The 20,580-nt window shown below is 39.7% G+C and overlaps 1 long non-coding RNA gene across 1 annotated transcript in view; it reads right to left on the bottom strand.

Annotated features, from left to right (window-relative positions):
- Window positions 1–278: 278 nt before the first annotated feature.
- LOC137660155 (uncharacterized) overlaps window positions 279–20,580 on the bottom strand; it is an 86,356-nt gene continuing 66,054 nt past the window's right edge. The window contains exon 6 of the long non-coding RNA XR_011047641.1: window positions 279–6,797. This is a non-coding gene — a long non-coding RNA (uncharacterized lncRNA). The remainder of the gene's footprint in view (window positions 6,798–20,580) is intronic.

The raw sequence follows: 20,580 nt of genomic DNA, 5'->3' as shown, positions 1-20,580 counted from the left end.
CGTCAAAACAACCACCGTTTCCTACATTCGCTTACATGTGTTATTTACTAGACGCATTATGATGCTGCAGCCAGAATTTTGAAACATCATAAAAAAATCATAATATACAGTACCATCAAATCAAATTCCCTAGTAAATAAAAAACTTAAAATATTACACACTACTTTCACAAAATTATCTACCACACATTTTCTTTTTAAAAAATTGTACAATTCTTCTGCACCAATATATCGACAGCATAATCCATCAAATTTAACTCAATGAAAAGCTTTAATTCACAAACATAAACTCAATTTATCTAATTCTTGTCAGCTTCCAAATTACCTTCATACACCATCAGTTCTTTCAAATATGATTACTTACTCACTGTAACACATTTAAAAAAAAACAAGGTTAAGGGGTCAAGTTAAAGCAAACCGAGAAGTCTTTAGGTGATATCAGAATCTAAAGGGGTTACCATTTTCAAATGGTTAAGGTTATTTTGACAGTCATCTTCTTTCTTCTCCAATTCGTTCCCATTAAAATAACTATAGACGAAACACTAATCATTTCAATACTTATCTAGGATTCCCATGCAGTGGTATTCTTTTAAAAAGGAATAGATTCAACTGAAAATATTACAATCATTTTTTAATTTTGTATGAAAGTCCTAGGTGACAGGAGGAGATATGAGAGGGGACGGCTGCGACGACAATGAATCAAAGAGGCGCCTCTTCACCGATGGTGAAGGGAGACCTCTAAGGCAAAGTTGAGGGCGAGCTTTCCGACGAAAGCGCCCTCTGGGGGCCATTGGATCAGCAAGCTGACCATGCGCCGCAGCAGTCCTCCGAAGAGGAGTCTCTATGAGTGAACTCCCCCGAGGGGGAGAAACACTCGCAGGAGAGAGAGATGTTGGACTGAGTTTCCCCCTCGAAGGATATTCAGGAATGGGGGAAACTAAGTTGGCAGCAACCGCTGGAGAGTCTGGAGGGGCAGAGGAGTTGGATGATATCGCATGTGACACCTCTGACACTACAACGTCGACGAGGGTCAGAGGATCTACCTCTGACGGCGACAATGATTGCTGAACAGATGCACCCATGCGGATGGATTGCAGCAAAGCTTCCTTGGAGGACGGACCCGTAAGCCCCAAGGAATACCAAATCTGTAAAAAAAGGGTTAGTGACAAGGCCTCACCCGGGGGGAGAGGTGGCGCCGCTTCGCTAAGGGAAGCATCACCATCTCTCGAGGACCGGGGTTGGCTGACATTGACTTGGTCTACGCTACTATTCGACGGTCTTTCGTAATAGGCCGAACACGTAGGAGCTTCGGAGGAGGGTCGGGAGACGGAAGAAGAGGCCTTGGGTTTTTATATCCCGTTTGGACTTCTGCCGTCGCCCAAATCTCTCCCACTGGAGGTAGACCACTCATTACACTTATTACACTTATTTACACTATCACAGCATTAACCTCTGCATACAGGACAAAGGGTGTGAGGATCAGTCTCCACCTCCGACATAAAGGTCCAAAAAGGGCGGCCGGAGAGTCCAGGGCAGGTGTGCAGGGTCGCAGAAGTCAACTTCACAAATACACATTAAGAGAAAAAGGAAAAGCAAAAGTCAATAATGGCTACCAATATTCGGCGAGGATGAAGAGCCGCAACGTCCGTTCACCATCCAAGCCAAAAGCAAAGTGAGCTCAATCACAGGTGTGTAAGGGGGGCCCTCCCCTATCCCCGCTAACTAGCAGTAAGGGTAGTTAACCCTCGTTAAATTTTAATGGCTCGTCATTTCACTACGCCGAAAGTAATACCCCTATTAAATAGTGCGGTTTGTATTCCAGTTACGTAACAAAAGAAGAATGGCAGGTATAGTAAAGATTACCGAAATGATAAGAGTATCAAGACTGAGATGGTTTAGGCTGATCTTATGGATGGATAATGGGGAGGGAGTGAAGAGGGCTTGTGAGGAACTTATTATGGGGAGAAGATCAAGAGGGAAGCAGAAAATTAGATGGCGTGATAAGGTGAAGGAGGATATGAAGAGAAGAGGTTTGGTGGAAGAGAATGCCTTTGATGGAAAGCATTGGAGAGGTTGCACCAGGCAACCAACCCTTTAATGTAGGGATAACGGTGGGGAAGAGTGATTGATTTAGAGTTTTCTAGCATCCTGAAATAGGTCATTGACGCCGATATCACCTGTAATTAAAGAATAAAAGGAAATTCAATGAGATTGAATGACAATGGAAACTATAATGCTGCCTCGAGTAATTTGACCACTGATGCCTTGCCAGTAAAGTTCTCCACGATAGACATCACTTCAACACTATGAACTTTGACTTTCCAAGTCTGTAAATATGACTCATCTGAACTGAGGGTCTATTGACAAACTTCTTTGGGGAGAAAGATGAGGAAATCTTCGATAGTGGATAAGGAGGAAACCAGACGACACAGAAAAGATTCCAGCGACTTAAAAGTATCGTTTCTCAAATAAAAATTTCATACTCTCACCACTTTCACATAAAACCTTTGAGTGGTGGGATGTTGAAGGGGTATTGAGAGATTCTTTACTCAACCTCTTTAGATCTAACTCTGGTAACAAAAGACAGAAGTATCTTTAGATGAAATTCTACTCTATGCTAGGGCTATAGCCAAGAGAGTAAACCTTTACCATGAATTTCTTGCAGCAATCATCCTTTAAAAGACCAAACTGATGTCCAAATGAGAAGAAATTAAAAAAGAACTCTGTATTTTCTTAGGAGGGCTTGCAGGAAAAGGTCTCTGTCTGGTTAAGAGATATGTACAAGTCTTTAATGTTCTCTTATACTCCTACTCCATTTGCTTTCAGCAAAAATCCTGTCGCTGGCCTTCGTTGACTCCTGAACTTGCATTGGGTCTCTAATAGCATTGAAATACTGTATGTTTAGATGAGAGCAGGACCTTAAATCCAGGTAATCATATATCATCTGCATAAGGAAAAAACCTGAATTGTTACTGCAGTCACTTCTCTCTCATATGACTTTTTCTTTGATTAAATGATGCATGTTGTCATAGTTTTCATTGATCTAGTTAGCATGAGAACACTTAGCAAAGCAATTTGCTGCTTCAGCAGTATTTTGTATCCACTTGCAAAACTTTACCCCTACCCCACTCCTTTATTATTTGAGAGGCCCTCAGCAAACTGACTGCAAAAAAACAATCCCTTGTTTCTACTTTTTCAGGGTAACACAGTAAGATATCTTGAGACAGGATTGTGCTTAGCGCACAGGGAGAGTTGACGACCATTAGCCATAGTTTATGACCTCAACCAAGATCCCCTTCCTCCAAACAAGAACAGAGCATTGAAATCTCCCTGCAAGATATTATCAGTTCTGTTCCAGAATCTTAAATAGTTTACGGATAATCTTTTTTCCTAGCGTACTGTATGTTGTCTGAATCTCTGTAGCTAACCATGAAGCGCACGTTTTGAGTTCATGTTTTGGTCACTTATTCTATGTCTGTCCCTTTTCAAGGGCGAGCTGTGCGACTCCAATAAAATGTCAGTTGCACATGAGGCTGCCAAAAAATACTGCCAAACCAAAATGAAAAAAAGATTCCCCAGAAATTTAATTCAACATATTTCTCTCTACGAGAAGGGGCGTTGGCAAGTGATGGCGCGTCGGCAAGCGATAGCGCGTTGGCAAGCGACGGCGTGTTGGCGAGCGGTGGTGCGTTAACAAACGGTAGCGTGCAGGCGAAGAATCGCGCGGGCGCGTACGAGATCGCTGACGCGTAAGAGACAAGGGATGATTAGCGGGCATCGCGCTAATCAGAAGGCGCGCAGGTGCATCAGGAAGGTGAGCGTCGATGCGAGCTGTCAATCAGGCGATCCTGGATGGTCAGGAAAAACAGTTGGCGCCCACTGGTGCGTGGCAGAAAAGGGCGCGCATATGTGCGCTGGCAAATGAAGGAAGCTGGCGCACAGAAGGACAAAAGTAAAGGTGAGCGCTGGCGAGCAGGAGGAAGATCTACGGCTAGACTCAGCTACCGGAGATCGTGGTCTACAGCAGGCGAGCGCTAGATTGCTACTGATGGTGTCCAGGGGACCTGACACACGTGGCAGATCGATGGCGATCGTTGACGCGCAGGAGATCGCTGACGAGCAGGCGAACGTTGACGCGTCTGTGGTCACTGGCGAGCTGGTGATCGCTGGCGAGCAGAAGGCAACGCGTGGAATCCTGTGCGTAGAAGAAGAGTCCTTGTCCAAGACCTGAACCGAAGTTCTAGATTGCACGGGCGAACGTGGGCGCACAGGGCACGTATCAGGAACTGGAAGCGCAGGTGCGCTCTGACGGGCAGGGCACACAACAGGAACAGCAGCGACGATCATCAGGAGAGCTCTGATGAACAGGAGAGCGCTGGCGAACAGGAGAGAGCTAGCAATCAGGAAAATGCTGATGAGCAGGAAAGCGCCTGTGCGCTAACACTGAGCAGAAGAGAACACTGCAGAAGGGTGCGCAGGGGAACCCTGACACGCAAGGGAAGCACCCCCGTGGGAGGCAACCCTTTGCCCAGAAGAGACCGTTGTCCGTTGGAAGACGAGGTCAGACTGCTGTCCATCTGCATCAGGGGCGGAAGGTCAAGAAGGCGTTGGAGATCGATCCCCGGAGAAATCTAAAGAGGAAGGAGCTGCAGGCTGCATACGGAGATTCAAAAGGGCGCCTCTTAGCACCCTTATAGGGAGATGGGAGGCCCTTACGACGTATCGGACGGTGAGCCTTATGGTGAACGACACTTCGTAGAAGAGACAGGTCAGCCAGTGACCTAAAAAGAGCAATCCTCCGAAGAGGGGCTCCTGCAGTTGCCCAGTCCCTTGAGCGTAACTGCAGGTGCGACCACTCAGCACCAAGAGCATAGTCGCACGAAAAAAAAGCAAGAGAAGAACCCCCCAAAGGTAAAAAACTCAAGCCTGGACAGAAAAACTTCCCTCGGAAGGAAAGCTACCCACCCAAGGAGGCGAGCCTCCTGAGTGTTCTAAAATGAACTGGAGAGATGTCAATCGTCACGGGAGTACTTCCAGAAGGAGACACGCTCCTGACGAAGATCTATAGGGGAGGCAGCAACAGCCGAATCCCCAGGCCTCAACAAGACAGCTCTCTCCGTTGTCACATTACAAAAACGAACTAGATCGGTAACTGTGAAAAATAAAAACAAAAATCATTAGTTAACATCCATTCCCCCGGAAAGGCTCCGAGGAGGAATCCCGAGGGAAGGAACACAAGAACTACACAACAGGCACGTGCCCTCACAACCACTTACACTCACGGAAGGAGAGCTGTAACCAACACAGAATTATAACAATTATAATTATGTAACTATGTAATTATGTAAAAATGAATGAACACTAAAGAAAGAACGAAAACCCCGAAAGGAATCGTTCTACAAAAGCTGAAAAATCAACAAATACAATTAGATTCATAAACTAATTGAGACAAAACGTACGGCGTAGCAACCCCACCCACACGGGAAAGAAACTACTCAAGACGTAGTAAAAGTAACGTAGTAAAAGGGGAAATGACCTCAGAGAGAGAGAGAGAAAGACCGTAGTCAAACTCGATCACGACCCATGAAATTACACCATGGTGGCCTAACTGCCGAGGGCTCCACGGAGATATCGTACACTACACACACAAGCACAAACTCTGAAAAGGAAACTTACTGATTTCTATACTCAAATATATACATAAACACAAAAAAATGTTTACATATATATTGAGTAAAAGAAAAGTAAGTGATTAAGTAAAGACAAAACAAACAATGGCTGCCAAGCGAGGACAAAGACAGAGACGTCTGTCCATTGTCCAAGCCAAAAGTGAAGTGAAGCAGTTCACCGGTGTGTGAGGGGGGGAGGGGTAGCTAGCTACCACTCCCCTAGCCCCCTGCTAACTAGCGCGGGGGTAACACACCCTCGTTAAATTCTAATGGCTCGCCATTTCAGCTACGCCGAAAGGTAAACCCAATGTAAATAGCGTGGTTTGTATTTCGGTTACGGAACAAATCCTTATTAAATAAATGATCAATAAAGATCTTGACCATGCTGCTCATTCAATAAACTGATTATCTATTTCAAACTAAATTGCACATTTTACAAGGCATCAAAAAGTATATAAGAACTGATATATAAAAATCATATTTGTCAACATACTAATGACACCAAGATCAAGCTGGGATGGGTAAGCATGTTAACTAATCCTAATAATACATTTTTGTGCTTATACAAAATAGAAAAATCCTCAAATTTGACCAAATTTCATTACCAAGTTATATTACGATATCTTTATTACCACAGACCAGTCTGTGGCATATTTTTAAAGTGACAAAAACTGTCCCCAAAATGATCCAATTTTAGTAGTGCAATGATGGAAAAAAAAAAATGCTTACTTTAGGCTATTTCTATAAGGAATTTACTTGAGGTCATTATTTTGAAATTATGTTCAGTATCCTATTTCAAACCATATTTTTACATTCCGATTCCAAAGCAGAAAGAACTCGTCCCAAATACCTTATAAATGCATTCTATTTAAAGTTAATTCCAATTAAAATTATGAAAAGTGACAAATGTCCTGAAAAAAAAGTATATCAAAAAACAGATTTTAGCTTATCAAAAAATATTTCCAATCAATGGACTATTGTAGAGGGGTTATAATACTTTAAGATTTGAATTAATGTACACTAAAATAAAAATAAACAATAGCGGTGTTTTGATGTAAATCTTGAGAAAATGCTGAAACAAGAGGTCTTCCAGCGTTAACATGTTCAACTGCTCTACCACTGAAGTTATCTGAAATAAAAAGGAAATGCTGTCAAAAGCTGTCACAACCTTTTCATATTCAACTAATATAAGATATAGCTTAAGTAATCACTTTTCTTATTGTTAAAAAAGCTTCCAGTATATGGAACCATCTAGCAAGACCATAATATTTTAACCCTTTTACCCCCAGGCTATTTGGAAATTTCCAACCCTTAACCCCCAGGGGGTTATTTTTTTCCCAGCACATTTTGAAGTATATTTTCTTTTAAATTGCTCTAACAGCCTTAATTTTTGTCATAGAGAGGTCAGGTTGGTCTCATTCTCTTGGAAAATGCCTGAATTTTCTCAAAAAATTATCAAAAATATGAAAACAAAATTTTTGTAAATTTTTTTGCAAGGACATACCGGTACGTCCATGGGGGTAAAGGGATGGCTTTTGTGAAACGTACCAGTACGTCCTTGGGGGGGTAAAAGGCTTAACCAATAATTTACAGAATATAACGCAGTAGGCATATGTATCCGGCATTTAGAATTAAAAAAAAAATCAACAAGTAGATTAACCCTTTTACCCCCAAGCTATTTGGAAATTTCCAACCTTTAACCCCCATGGGGCTATTTTTTTTCAAGCACATTTTGCAGTATATTTTCTTTAAATTGCTCTAACAGCTTTAATTTTTGACATAGAGAGGTCAGGTTGGTCTCATTCTCTTGGAAAATGCCTAAAGTTTCTCAAAAAATTATCAAAAATATGCAGAAAAAAATTTAAATAGCATTTTTATGCAAGGACGTACCGGTACGTCCATGGGGGTAAAGGGATGAGTTTTGTGGAACGTACCAGTACGTCCTTTGGGGGTAAAAGGGTTAACATACATGACATTGATAAATCAATAAAAAAAAGTATGGCGAATGAAGCTTAAAAATATTATTCACATAATCTTAATTCTTACATAACGAGGTAAGACATGGTAGATAATCTTGGCACCACACAAGATAAGACTTGGAACAACGATGTTTTCATCACACCACGGTAGTTAAAAATTTCCCATACACTTAGCTGCCCTGGCTTTCCATAAGCTGGTGCTTTCTTGCCGAAGTCAGGAAGACAAGTCAATAAAGTCAATAAACTGGATGGCAGTATTGGACATCTACTGGAAATGTCTATGCCTGGTATTCGCCAGACTGGAGTTTAAGTCCCGATCAGACTCGATAGTTTCTTGTAGTGTTTGCAACCTCACCATCCTTGAGCTAAGAATGGGGGGGTTTGGGAGAGCCTATAGTCTACCTGCTGAGTCATCAGCAGCCATTGCCTGACCCTCCCTGATCCTGGCTTGAGAGGCTTGGGCACTGATCATGTGTGTGTATGGTCAGTCTCTAAGGCATTGTTTTGATAGCTAAGGCATTGTCACGGTCTTACCTATGCCATTCATGCGCAACCTTTAAATTTTCAAAATTTGCATCTGTGGGGGGGGAGGTTAATGTGAATTATGATATCACATGACCATGAAGTGGGAAAATTGTATTTAGTGTGCAATAATATCACAAATTTTTAAGTAATTTGTATTTTTCCTAACATACTTACCGAGAACTACTTTCTTAGGAGTACCTGGAATCTCCTATCAACCGACCAGTTTTGTGTAGTTTACCCTACTTCCGTTTTCTGTGAGGACCAACTCAGGCGGAAGGATACGTGCCCTGAGGCTAGTCCCGATTGATTGATTGAAAGTTTTCTGGCATCCTGACATCTAAGGTCATTGATGCCGATACCATTTACTATACAGTATATGAAAATTAAAAGAGAATTCAATTAAAACCATAAAAATTAAGAAGTCATTACAATAGTTAAAGTGTTTTCAGAAGACCTGCTTCTGAAATAAATCTAAAAATTCCGCTCGCATAGTAGGACACATCATGTCCAAGAATCTTGGCAAGGATGAACCTGCCATCCTCACCCCGAGCCTCAAACAGATATCTATTTCTTAAGTTAGTAAAATTAGGGCATTCGGTCAACAAATGCCTCACTGTTAAAGGTACCAAACAGTCCTCGCAATACGGTTGGTGTTGGCCCTTTAGCAGAAACTCATGTGTCAACCGTGTGTGACCAATACGGAGACAACATAGAGTCGTCTCCCATTTTCGGGGTACAGTATCATGTTATACCTCCAAGGTGATATGATATTTGTTACTTCACTCATTTTATTGCCATCTTGACTATCCCAGTGCTGTTGCCATTTATCACAAACCAATTTCTTGATGTAAGGTAGGAAATCGTTACACGGAATGGGATACCTCCTTGGTAGCAACTCGGATGCCGCATTCTTCGCCAGTAAATCCGCCTTCTCATTCCCAGACACACCTACATGTGCTGGAACCCAACAAAATTGAACTGTTATACCTCTCCGTCCAATAATAAAAAGCCATTCTAAAGTCTTTAAAACTAGAGGGTTATTAGAATTAAAAACTTCTATAGCTTGAAGGACACTCCTTGCATCACTAAAAATTGTAAAATTACCCTCCTTCTCCAAAGCTATTTTCTCAATAGCGGTTAATATGCCATACAGTTCGGCAGTAAATATGGAAGCGGTCAGAGGAAGTGCACCTCTACAATCCTCTACAATTAAAACCATTACTATGTACTCCAAATCCAACGCCAGCATCAGATTTGGAGCCATCAGTATAGATAAAAGTTGACCTTCTATGTTCTTTAACATGTTCATTAAAAAGAGACCTGGCTTCTAGGTCTGACATATTCTTCTTATCTCCAATAAAATATTTACAAAAAGATATCTCTGGTAACTTCCATGGCGGCGTTCATGATACCTTGAATGGAAGTACCTTATTTCTAATTATATCCAGACTATTTAATAATCGTTTCACCCGAAAGCCATAAGGTTGAGGAGATTTTGGGTGCAACTCAAAGTATGATGGGTGTCTTACAAGGCTTGCAGTCTGAAAGGCTAGAGAGTTAGGGAGTCTTTGCAATCTAAACCAATACCGAATAATGGAAGACACTCGGTAAAGGTCTAGAGGTAACTCTCCAGCATCAACAAGGAGACTTGGGATAGGTGAGGTTTTAAAAGCTCCAGTAGACAATCTAATACTTGCATGATGTATCGAGTCTAATATTTTTAACAGGCTTGGGGTGGCTGAAGAATATATTTCACAACCATAACTAATTTTGGAAAAAATCAAGGCCTTGTATAATTTTAAAATAGTATTGCGGTCTGCCCCCCATGATGTATGGGACAATACTTTTAAGATATTCAGAGCTTCAACACATTTAGCTTTTAACGCTTTTAAGTGAGAAACCCATGTAAGCCTACAATCAAATATGAAACCTAAAAATTTAGCTTCTCTTGCACATGGTATCCGTTGACCTTTAATGTATATATCCGGGTCTGGATGTACTCCCCGGATACGACAAAAATGGACAATGGTAGTTTTACTTGTCGAGAACCTAAATCCATTCATGTCAGCCCACTGGATAATTCTATCAATAGCGAGTTGGATTTTTCTCTCAACCATTGCCATTCTAGTGCCAGCAAATGATATGGAGAGATCATCCACAAATGATGTTGAGAGAACATCCTGGGGAATGGCTAAGGATATCCCATTAATTGCTAGTGCAAAAAGGGTTACACTCAGCACACTACCCTGAGGAACTCCTTCTTCCTGGCACTTACTCTCTGATAGAGTATCCCCAACTCTCACTTGAAAAACTCTACGTGAAAGAAATACCTGAATAAATAGTGGCAGCTCTCCTCTCAATCCCAATTCATGAATGGTTTTAAGTATACCCTATCTCCATGTGGTATCATATGCCTTTTCAAGGTCAAAAAATACTGTAACATGGTGCTGTTTGGAAGCAAAGGCTTCACAAATAGAAGACTCAAGTCGTATCAACACATCAGTCGTTGAGTGCATTTTTCGGAATCCACATTGAATCGGTGATAAAATACCTTTCTTTTCAAGTTACCACATCAGCCTTGCATTGACCATCTTCTCCATGATTTTATATAAACAAGATGTCAATGCAATAGGACGATAGTTTGCTGCTAAAAACTTGTCTTTACCGGGTTTTAAAAAGGCTAGAATAATGGCAAGTTCCCAAACACTTGGGTAACTATGATCATGCCATATTCTATTAATAATGCTTAAAATAAATAGCTTTGTATTAAAATGTACATGTTTAATCATTACATATGGAACTCCATCGGGTCCAGGGGCTCTATCATTGCAATGAGCAAGTGCGGAATCAAATTCTCTTTCAGTGAAAGGAGAATTATACGACTCTTCCCTTCTTGTTGCAAAATTTAAAATTTTCTTTTCTTCAGTGCTCCTATACTGGTGACCAGGGGCTCCTTCACACTTGCTGGATACATTTGAAAAATGATTAGCCAGGGCATTGCTAACTTCATTTGCTTCAGTTACATACTGGCCATTCACCTTCAACACTGGTGGTGGGTTGGGGGTGAATTTGCCAGCTATCTTTTTTACTTTCCTCCACACAGAAGATGGTGGTGTTCTACTGTTAATGGAGGAAACAAAAGACATCCATGACTGGCGCCTTGCTTCTTTCATGGCACGACGGAACTGTGCTCTACATTTCTTGTACATAATTAAATTCTCATCAGTTCTGCGTCTACGCAATCGTGTTAGAGATCTTCTTGTGGCTCTGTGGAGTCCAGTTAGTTCTGAAGACCACCACGGGACTGGTCGTCGTTTGAATAACCCTGTTGTTTTGGGAATTGAATTGACTCCTGCTGTATGAAGAGTTCCATTCAGTAGGTCTATGGCATCATCAACACTTTCAAACTGTTCTGCTCTCCCTTCGATTTCACTTAGCTCAGAAAATTTAACCCAGTCTGCCTTGTCTAGATTCCAACGTGGCGATCTTTGCAAAGGCGGACCCTTGTTGGTGTTTATAATGATTGGTGCATGATCACTAGTATGCCAATCATCTAATGTCCTCCAATCAAAATCAAGAAGGCAGTTAGAGCTTGCAATTGAAAGGTCAATGCATGACAAAGTACCTGTCTGAACATGGAAGTGTGTGGGCTCTCCTGTATTAAGGAGTCCCACATCCTCATTCTCCACAATTGATGAGATAATATTGCCCCTTGTGTTGGCCAAAACATCACCCCATAAAGGATGTCTACCATTCATATCTCCCAGTAAGAGAAAAGGTTGAGGGAGTTGTTGAATGACCTCTGCTAAATCATCATATAAAATATTATCATTGGAGGTAAGTACAGAGAGCATATTGTATATTTTCTCCCTATATCAATTTGTACAACAACTGCCTGCAGGGTTGTACGTATAGATATAGGTATTTGGGGAACATCTCGACGAATGTACATGAGACTTCCGCCATGGCTCCCTACTCCGTGATCATAAGGTGTCCTATAACTAATATATTCGCGAGGACAAGGGGTATTAGCATCAAGCTTGCTCTCCTGGAGACATACAATTATGGGGGAATGCTCGTGAATTAAGAGCTTAAGTTCTTCATATTTGGCCCTCAAACCCTGACAATTCCATTGCAAAATGGATGAAAAAACTATGTATTATTTTCTGGAAGACATCTTTGATGAGGTCTTCCCATTGACAGTTTTTGATTTGACAATATTTTCTGTAGGCTTTTTAAGTTTGGGTCTTGATAAATTAGGTTTTATATTAGCCTTTTCAGTGTTGTTATTACCTAATTATTGTGGGGGATGGTGAACCTCCACTTGAATTTTTGATTGATTCAAGAAGTTTTCCTGTTGATCTGAAATATCAACAGGCAAAACATCATATCTATTTGATGTCATAACTTTGGTGTTTTTAATGGATGGGGGTGAGAGAGATGGAGGTCTCTCTCTTTTCCTATTGACAGGTGGTGATTTATTAGGTTTTGATGTTTTCCCCACTACAGGCGCACCTGATAATTCTGTTTCATGTGGAACCTCCATCAAATCAGGCAAAGATATAGCCTGAGAGAGGTTAGTATTATCCTTTGTAGTGGGGGACAAAGGTTTACTAGAGGTGAGAAAGGTCTTACGTGATATTCTTGCCTTATCCTCTAGAATTCTATCAGAAGATGGCAAATTTCTTTTCTGGGGGAATAGAGGCAGTATTAGGTGGGTTGGATGTCTCCTGCCTCATTTTTTCTCCTGATTTCAATACTTTTGCATAACTTGCTGATTTACTCAATAGTCTCTTGGCATGCCCCACACTTATGTGTTCGATACTGGATTTATTGAGAGCAGCCTCTTCCAATTTATATTGCTGGCAGTTCCTATCCGTAGATTTGCGATTCAAATTGCAGTTTATACAATTGGCCTCTAGTGTACAGTCTCCATGGTAAACATTAGAGCATGTACTACACATTTTATCATTCTTACATACTTTAGATGGGTGCCCATATCTAAAGCAATTAAAACATTGCAGTGGCTTCTGCTTAAAAGTTCGCACTTTAATTCGTTCATTCTCTATGTAAATGTGGAAAGGCACATCAGCATCCTGGAAAGTCAGGATAATCATTCACATTCCAGGGACTTTATGCACTTTCCACACAGTTAAAGGACACATGGCCAATATCTCCTCTTCTGTGAATTCATATAAGTCTCAATTAAAAACAACTCCCCTTCCATAACTGAAGTTTAGATGGGGTTTCATATCCAGCTTTATGTCTTCGTTATCTGTATTTAAATTGGAAAGTATAACCGATTGAGTTTCTGATTTGGCACTTATTAGGAAACTGTTCTTTCCAAACCGAGATATATCTCCTGGTGCGATAGTACCTACTTTCTTTTGAAGAAATTTACATATTTTGAAATAATTTCCAGTACTCCCTTTTGATTGAGCAACAAGCCACTTTGGTGGTTTTGGCTTTCTCTGGGAAGGTACAACTACCTCTATACTTTTATCAATCCAATCTGCAGGCCTATATACATCCAGATTCTTAGGTACCCGATCGCAAAGAGCACCCTTGAAATTCAAATTACTGATTTTAATATTTATGATATCATTGATAGCTTTGAATGCTTCATCATGGTTATCAAATGATATCCATGAATCCCATTTGTCACCTTCATGCCTCATTCTAATTTCCCTGATGTGACCATAACATTGAAATAATTTATATAGAACATCGTAATTGGTTTCAATGGGGATCTGAATGACGTGAAGGATTCGCAAATTCTCCATGTCACCCAAATTACTTTGTTTTTGAACATAAGTAGCATGGTCCTTTAGAGTTTCCGGGTCGTCAACAGAGGGGTTAGTTTTTGGAGTAGAAGCAAGCCGGGTTATCCAGCTCTTATCGGAGGATTTCAGTCCTCCTATCCCATGTGGCCCAACACGAGAAGAGGCTTCAGCGGGGACCAGTCCTCTATTAGAGAGGGGCTGCCTCTCTTAAGGTGGGTGTACACTGGTCAGTGGGGGTAGTTAGCCCCTCCCACCGACGACTCCAATGCCTAGCGTCACCCATTACCCGCAAATATGGGCGACTTAAAACCGGATCATTGGAGCCCGACTCTTAACAGACTTAGTCTGCACCCAATGGGGTCTGCCAGAGGGTGATGGCGTCTAAATTTGTACAGGTTGAGATGGTATGACATCCATCCCACCCAGCGCCAAATCCAAAGCAGCAGTCAAAACCTAAATCGTACAAGCTAAAGTCGTCAACAAGTTCATGCCCAAGAGGAAGAGATGAGAGAAAATAAGAAGTAATCAAAAGAACGGAGAGAGAGTGCTGACTAATTTAGTTGGATCAACAGTTGGGCACCGAGGTCCAGTGGGGAAGTAGTTCCCATTGTTCATTAGAGCCCAACTGCTAGTCCCTAAGCCCCCATCCTCATCAAGGCTTCAGCATCTGGGGGAAGAAGCCACTGAACAATTACATTGCGGAGCTCTTCTAGGAGAAGGACACTACAAAATCAAACGATTGTTCTCTGATCTTGGATAGTGCCATAGCTTCTTTACCATGGTCTTTCACTGTCTTGGGGTAGAGTTTTCTTGCTTGAGGGTGCACTTGGGTACACTATTCTATTTTATTTCTCCTCTTGCTTTTCTTAAAGTTTCTATAGTTTATAATTTAAATATTTATTTCAATGTTGTCTCTGTTCTTAAGATATTTTATATTAATTGTCAATTACTTTTCTTGAAGTTTCCTTATTTCCTTTCCTCACTGGGATATAATCCCTGTTGGAGCCCTAGGGCTTATAGCATTCTGCTTTTCCAACTAGGGATGTAGTTTAGTAAGTAATAATAATAATAATAATAATAATAATAATAATAATAATAATAATAATAATAATAATAATAATAATAATAATAATAATAATAATAATAACAAATAGTTGAAAAGCCCACAACACTCATTCCAGTGTGGGCAAAGATCCCTCATTTTCCTTAAACCATTTGTATTTTACTCTTCCCAGACCACCCAACCCATCACGAATATGGAGTTAACAAACCGCAATCAATGATACTCTTGCTTTAACAAAGATGATCAAACAGTAAGCGGGCAATGTGTATCGTGAAATGTTAAATGTTCCCGAATGAACATCATAATACGACTCTGGAGGTCCTGCAGAGAGTAGGGTTCCCCTGCTGTACGGGAACAGAAAAGCAGCCCTTTAAAGTAAAGTAAAGTCAAGTCATTCCTGACACTTTCATCTGAGACTTCTTTAAAAGATTTTAGTCTGGATTTTAGGGTTTAAAGGCCACTCATGAATGGCAGAAGCAAGGGACATTAACAAGCTCCTGAGAATTACCACATATACATATGATCAGCACCAAATGCCCTCTTCACCCAAGCTAGGACCAGGGAGGGGTAGGGAATGGTAGACCTGTAGGTTCCCCAAAACCCCCATCCTTAGCTCTCAAGAATGGTGAGGTTGCAGACACTACAAGAAACTATCGTGCTTGAGCAGGTATTGAAAACCTGTCCAGCAGATCGCCTGACAGAGGTGTTTTCAATAGGCTAATTCCCTAGTACTATCGCAAAGGGTTTTGGTAGCATATTGGAAATATCCATCTAGCAATCTGCTGGACAAGGGTTGGAGACCAAGACAGTGGAAAAGCATGGTTCAGAGGCTATGACACAACCCAAGACCAAAGAACAATGGTTAGATTTTGGAGTATCCTTCACTTAAGAGCTGCTTACCATAGCTAGTCTCCCTTCTACCAAGAGCAAAATAGCCACTGAACAATTACACCCCCCTTTCAAAATTGCTGGAATATGTCATTCTTGAACAACTATAGTCCATTTTTTTTAGCGAGGCAGATTTGCACCGACTCGCAGCGGTGCCCTTTTAGCTCGGAAAAGTTTTCTGATCGCTGATTGGTTAGAATTATCTTGTCCAACCAATCAGCGATCAGGAAACTTTTTCGAGCTAAAAGGGCACCGCTGCAAGTCGGTGCAAATCTGCCTCGCTAAAAAAAATTGACTATAGTTCGTCACTTTTAAGATTCGAAGTATTGCCAGACAACCGTTCAGCCTACAGACAATTATATTTCATTTGCCTTTGTAAATGATCGGCTGGAAACGATGGATGTAAACAAATTTGGTATCTTGATATTACCCGATCTCAGCGCTACTTTCGATAGTTGTGCATGAACTGCTACTCAATGAATTAAGGCCCAGTGGTATCGAAGATGGAGCCTTTGAGTATCTAAAAGATTACTTGGTTGACAAACTACTGTCTACGAATTGGAAACTCATTTATCATAAGAACCATTAAAAAACCGGGTACCTAAGGGATGTGTACTAGGCCCAGTCTTATTCTGTACCTATACTTTAGATCTATCAAATGTATGAAGTGGAGTTTAAACTGTTTGCGGATGATACAAAACTCTACTTTTCATAAATGACATGGATGATACCGCTGAAACTTTAAACCACATTCTTTTACCAGTGTTAGGGAATGGATGACAAATATACAACTAAATTAAAGAATGACAACTTAAGAACTTTTGGCAACATACACAAATATTAACAACTTGATCTTAATATAAAGTAATTTTTGTGACCTAGAGGTATCACTTGATTGCAATGTATCTTTCAGTGCTTGAAGTCATAATGTAGTAAGAAACACTGGATATCACCTTAGAAACATTGCTTTTGCAAAGAAGTAACTGGATGAATATTTTGTACAGAAACCTGTGATTAACTGTGTTCTTACCAAGATTAACTACTGGAACTCCATCCACAAGAATCTACCCAAAGTGCAACTTATGGAATTACTGTACATGGAATAACAAAACATAATAAATAAGAGGAGAAAGATTGATTGATAAAATGTGTCCCACCCTGAGAAAGGATCATTCCTATACTAATTGAATTAAATTAGCTCTTCAAGCTAGAAAAATTTCAGATAATGTTTGTGCAATAACCCATCAAGTTATCAGACATCTAAAATATCAAAGAGAATTGCTACATATTGTGCAGCCAATGAATCGTGTTAGCACAAGAATAGTTAAAGATAGTTTCAAATTATTGGAGCCAAGATGCATGTCTACAGCAGGATCGACAACTTTCAAACATGAGGCTCTAAGACTATATAGCAAGCTCCCACTAAACATCCAAAAGCTTGAAGACAAAACTTTAAAGAAGAAACTGAAGACATTCTTGTTTTTTAAAGTGCTTCAATAATGTGGATTTGACAATAAACATGAAATAAGCTGTGTATTACTCTAAATACATAAGACTGTAAATGACAAACATTCTTGTAGTGCATAAGGTTCCAGGAAACCAGCCCTTAAAATAAAGTAAAAGTGAAGTAAATATATGAATAATTAGTAATTTATAGTTTAGGATAATAAGGATCACAATTCCATCAAAATGAAAGACATCAAATCAACCAAAATTGGAAGTGAGAATATTTGCTGCTGGACAATGCATGATCACAACACCTAAACAGGATAAGAACTGCATTGAAGACACTTGACCCACATGAAGTACAAAGAGGTAAAGACAGCAAGCGGGGAGAAAGGAAGAATAGTAATCCATTAGAAGGGTAAGAATTAGGTGGGATTAAAGACCGGATGCAACAGCGACCCCAAACAGAATTAGTTCACAGGTACCATAAAAAATGCACTGAAGACACTTGACCCATATGAAGTACAAAGAGGTAAAGACAGCAAGCGGGGAGAAAGGAAGAATAGTAATCCATTAGAAGGGTAAGAATTAGGTGGGATTAAAGACCGGATGCAACAGCGACCCCAAACAGAATTAGTTCACAGGTACCATAAAAAATGCACTGAAGACACTTGACCCATATGAAGTACAAAGAGGTAAGACAGCAAGCTGGGAGAAAGGAAGAATAGTAATCCATTAGAAGGGTAAGACTTAGGTGGGACTAAAGACCGGATGCAACAGCGACCCCAAACAGAATTAGTTCACAGGTACCATAAAAAACAAGTGAATAAACAGACGAAGGCAGAATATGAAATTCAATCAGTTTGCCTCATTCTAATGTCTACAACAATTTACTGGCTGCTAAAAGATGTACCATACCCACTACAAACAGGTATCTAAAATACAGTACTTCTTACCAAACAACCAAATTAAATTGCTTGTTCTTAATTAGCCACAAATTGTGCACACAAGCAGATAATGCAAGCTTGAAATCCAGCAAATACTCTAAAACACAACACTGTCAAAACCTGTAGTATTACAGTACTGATTGTCACCTGTGCATTACAGTAAAAGTAAATACAGTACTGTAAAAAGTCTGAGTATGCTTTAGCCAAACTTACATTGTCGAAAGCTAAGGAAAATTCCTATTTTCAGAAATTTTCATTTTATTACATTATTACGCAGTTAAATAAACCTCTGCTATATCTGAGCTATCTATGCTAATCATAACTCGTCCCTACACTAACATACAGTACTCTATGTTCAGTCTTTTTATAGTTTATATGTGAAATGTTTTAATGTTAATGTTTTTCAAATATTTTATTTCAATTGTTCATAACATCTCATATCTTATCCATTTCCTAATTTCCTCACTGGGTTATTTTTCCCTGTTGGAGCCCTTGGGCTTACGGAATCTTCCTTTTCCAAGTAGGGTTGTAGCTTAGCTAGTAAAAATAAGAATAATAATAATAATGTGGGTCACATATTTCCAAACTGTGAACTACTGAATGCCTTGGACTATAAATGATAAAATGACTGTGAAGGTCCTGTAGAGAGTGGGGTTCCCCTGCAGCCTAGGACCAGAAAAGCAGCCCTTAAAGTAAATGTAAAGTAAATCGGCTGCCGTTTTGGTATGCGATCTCAAAGAAATGCTTTCGTTTTGGTATGCAGTCTCACCTGATAGTAGTGATCACATTTCCCTTCATGACGTGCCTTTGGTATGTGTGTGTGTGTGTGTGTATTACAATGCTAAGGATAAAAATACTGATTTATGGGATAACCCATGTAGGCTCAAAACATTCAATCTATCATGTCATACCTCCTAGACGAAGTTGCACTACTAACCATAAACCTTCCTATATATATATCAACAACAATCCTGTCACACAACTTGAGATGTCTCTACAGTAACGTTAAACTTCTTGGTAATTTACACATATTCAAATGCTTAGTTCATGAAAATTCAAATCTGATATATAACTAACGATAAGACAGCCCTCTTCAGTATAAGAAATAAAAAATAAAGAGATATAATCAGTGCACAGCTAGACTAAATGGCACACAAGATCTTGAAATAAAAAATAACCTAGACAAACTTTATACGAATATCAAAGAAAAATTAGTTTAGTGAAAGTCACCATATGCACAGTAATTATAACAAAGCAATTTATTTGAATCAAATATCAAAGACATTATATAGGTACATCAATATCCTTCATAATACAGTACAAAAAGAATTACAGTAGTCCTAGTCTTAGTTCACTGGCATGCCAAATCCTACCTTGCAATGATATCACACAAACACTTTGGAATCATGAGTTGATAGTTAAAGCAAATTACTATAGTCGATTTCTTTTAACCCGAGAACTGCTACAAGCCTATTGAGCGGCTGTATGGGAGACTGCTATAAGCCTCTTCAGAGCGCAATTTTCTATCTCTTCTTGCAAATTCCCTTGTAAACTTATTCGACTTTTATTATTTTTCTTATGATAAAATAATATTTCTGGTAGAAATTTTAATGTTTTTAACTTTATTTAACCTATATAATTACGTATGTTTAATACAAAACCTTTCCATATATGGACTTTAACTTTCTTGCAAGGGAAAAAGGCGAATTGTAATCTTTTTCAGTTAAAACTGGTTTTATATTAACATATTAGAAACATAAATGATGAAAAAAAAAACATATAACATTATACAAACACATACACACCAACGATATCACATCGTAATATATTGTGTAGGGAGGGAAATAAAACCTGTGGAAACTCTCAAATCCTACGTCAGGACGGCGGTTGCCTAGTTTTATATTAACGACAACAATACCGAATGTTTTTGTTTTGAATATCCACGAGTGTTTGTTTATAAGTAACTGGAGGGTTATTTACAAGGAGTATGAGTTACTATTATAATGTAATGTAATGTGCCTTATGTTCAACTGACTGCTTTCGTCACTGGCATACCCAAAATAAATATTGAGAGAGAGAGAGAGAGAGAGAGAGAGAGAGAGAGAGAGAGAGAGAGAGAGAGAGAGAGAGAGAGAGAGAATAATCTTTTTAAGAAATGTTTCATATAGCCTTTCTTCATTATGTATATCTACAATAGGAATTTTCTATATCTTTTGTATATACCGTATATACTGTATATTTTAATATGCGGTGATGCTTTTGATATTCGCATTACAATATA

This window comes from Palaemon carinicauda, chromosome 20 (genome assembly GCF_036898095.1).
Source record: "Palaemon carinicauda isolate YSFRI2023 chromosome 20, ASM3689809v2, whole genome shotgun sequence".
NCBI lineage: Eukaryota > Metazoa > Arthropoda > Malacostraca > Decapoda > Palaemonidae > Palaemon > Palaemon carinicauda.
Note: the sequence above shows the minus strand (reverse complement) of the source record. Positions and strands in the feature narration are given on the sequence as shown.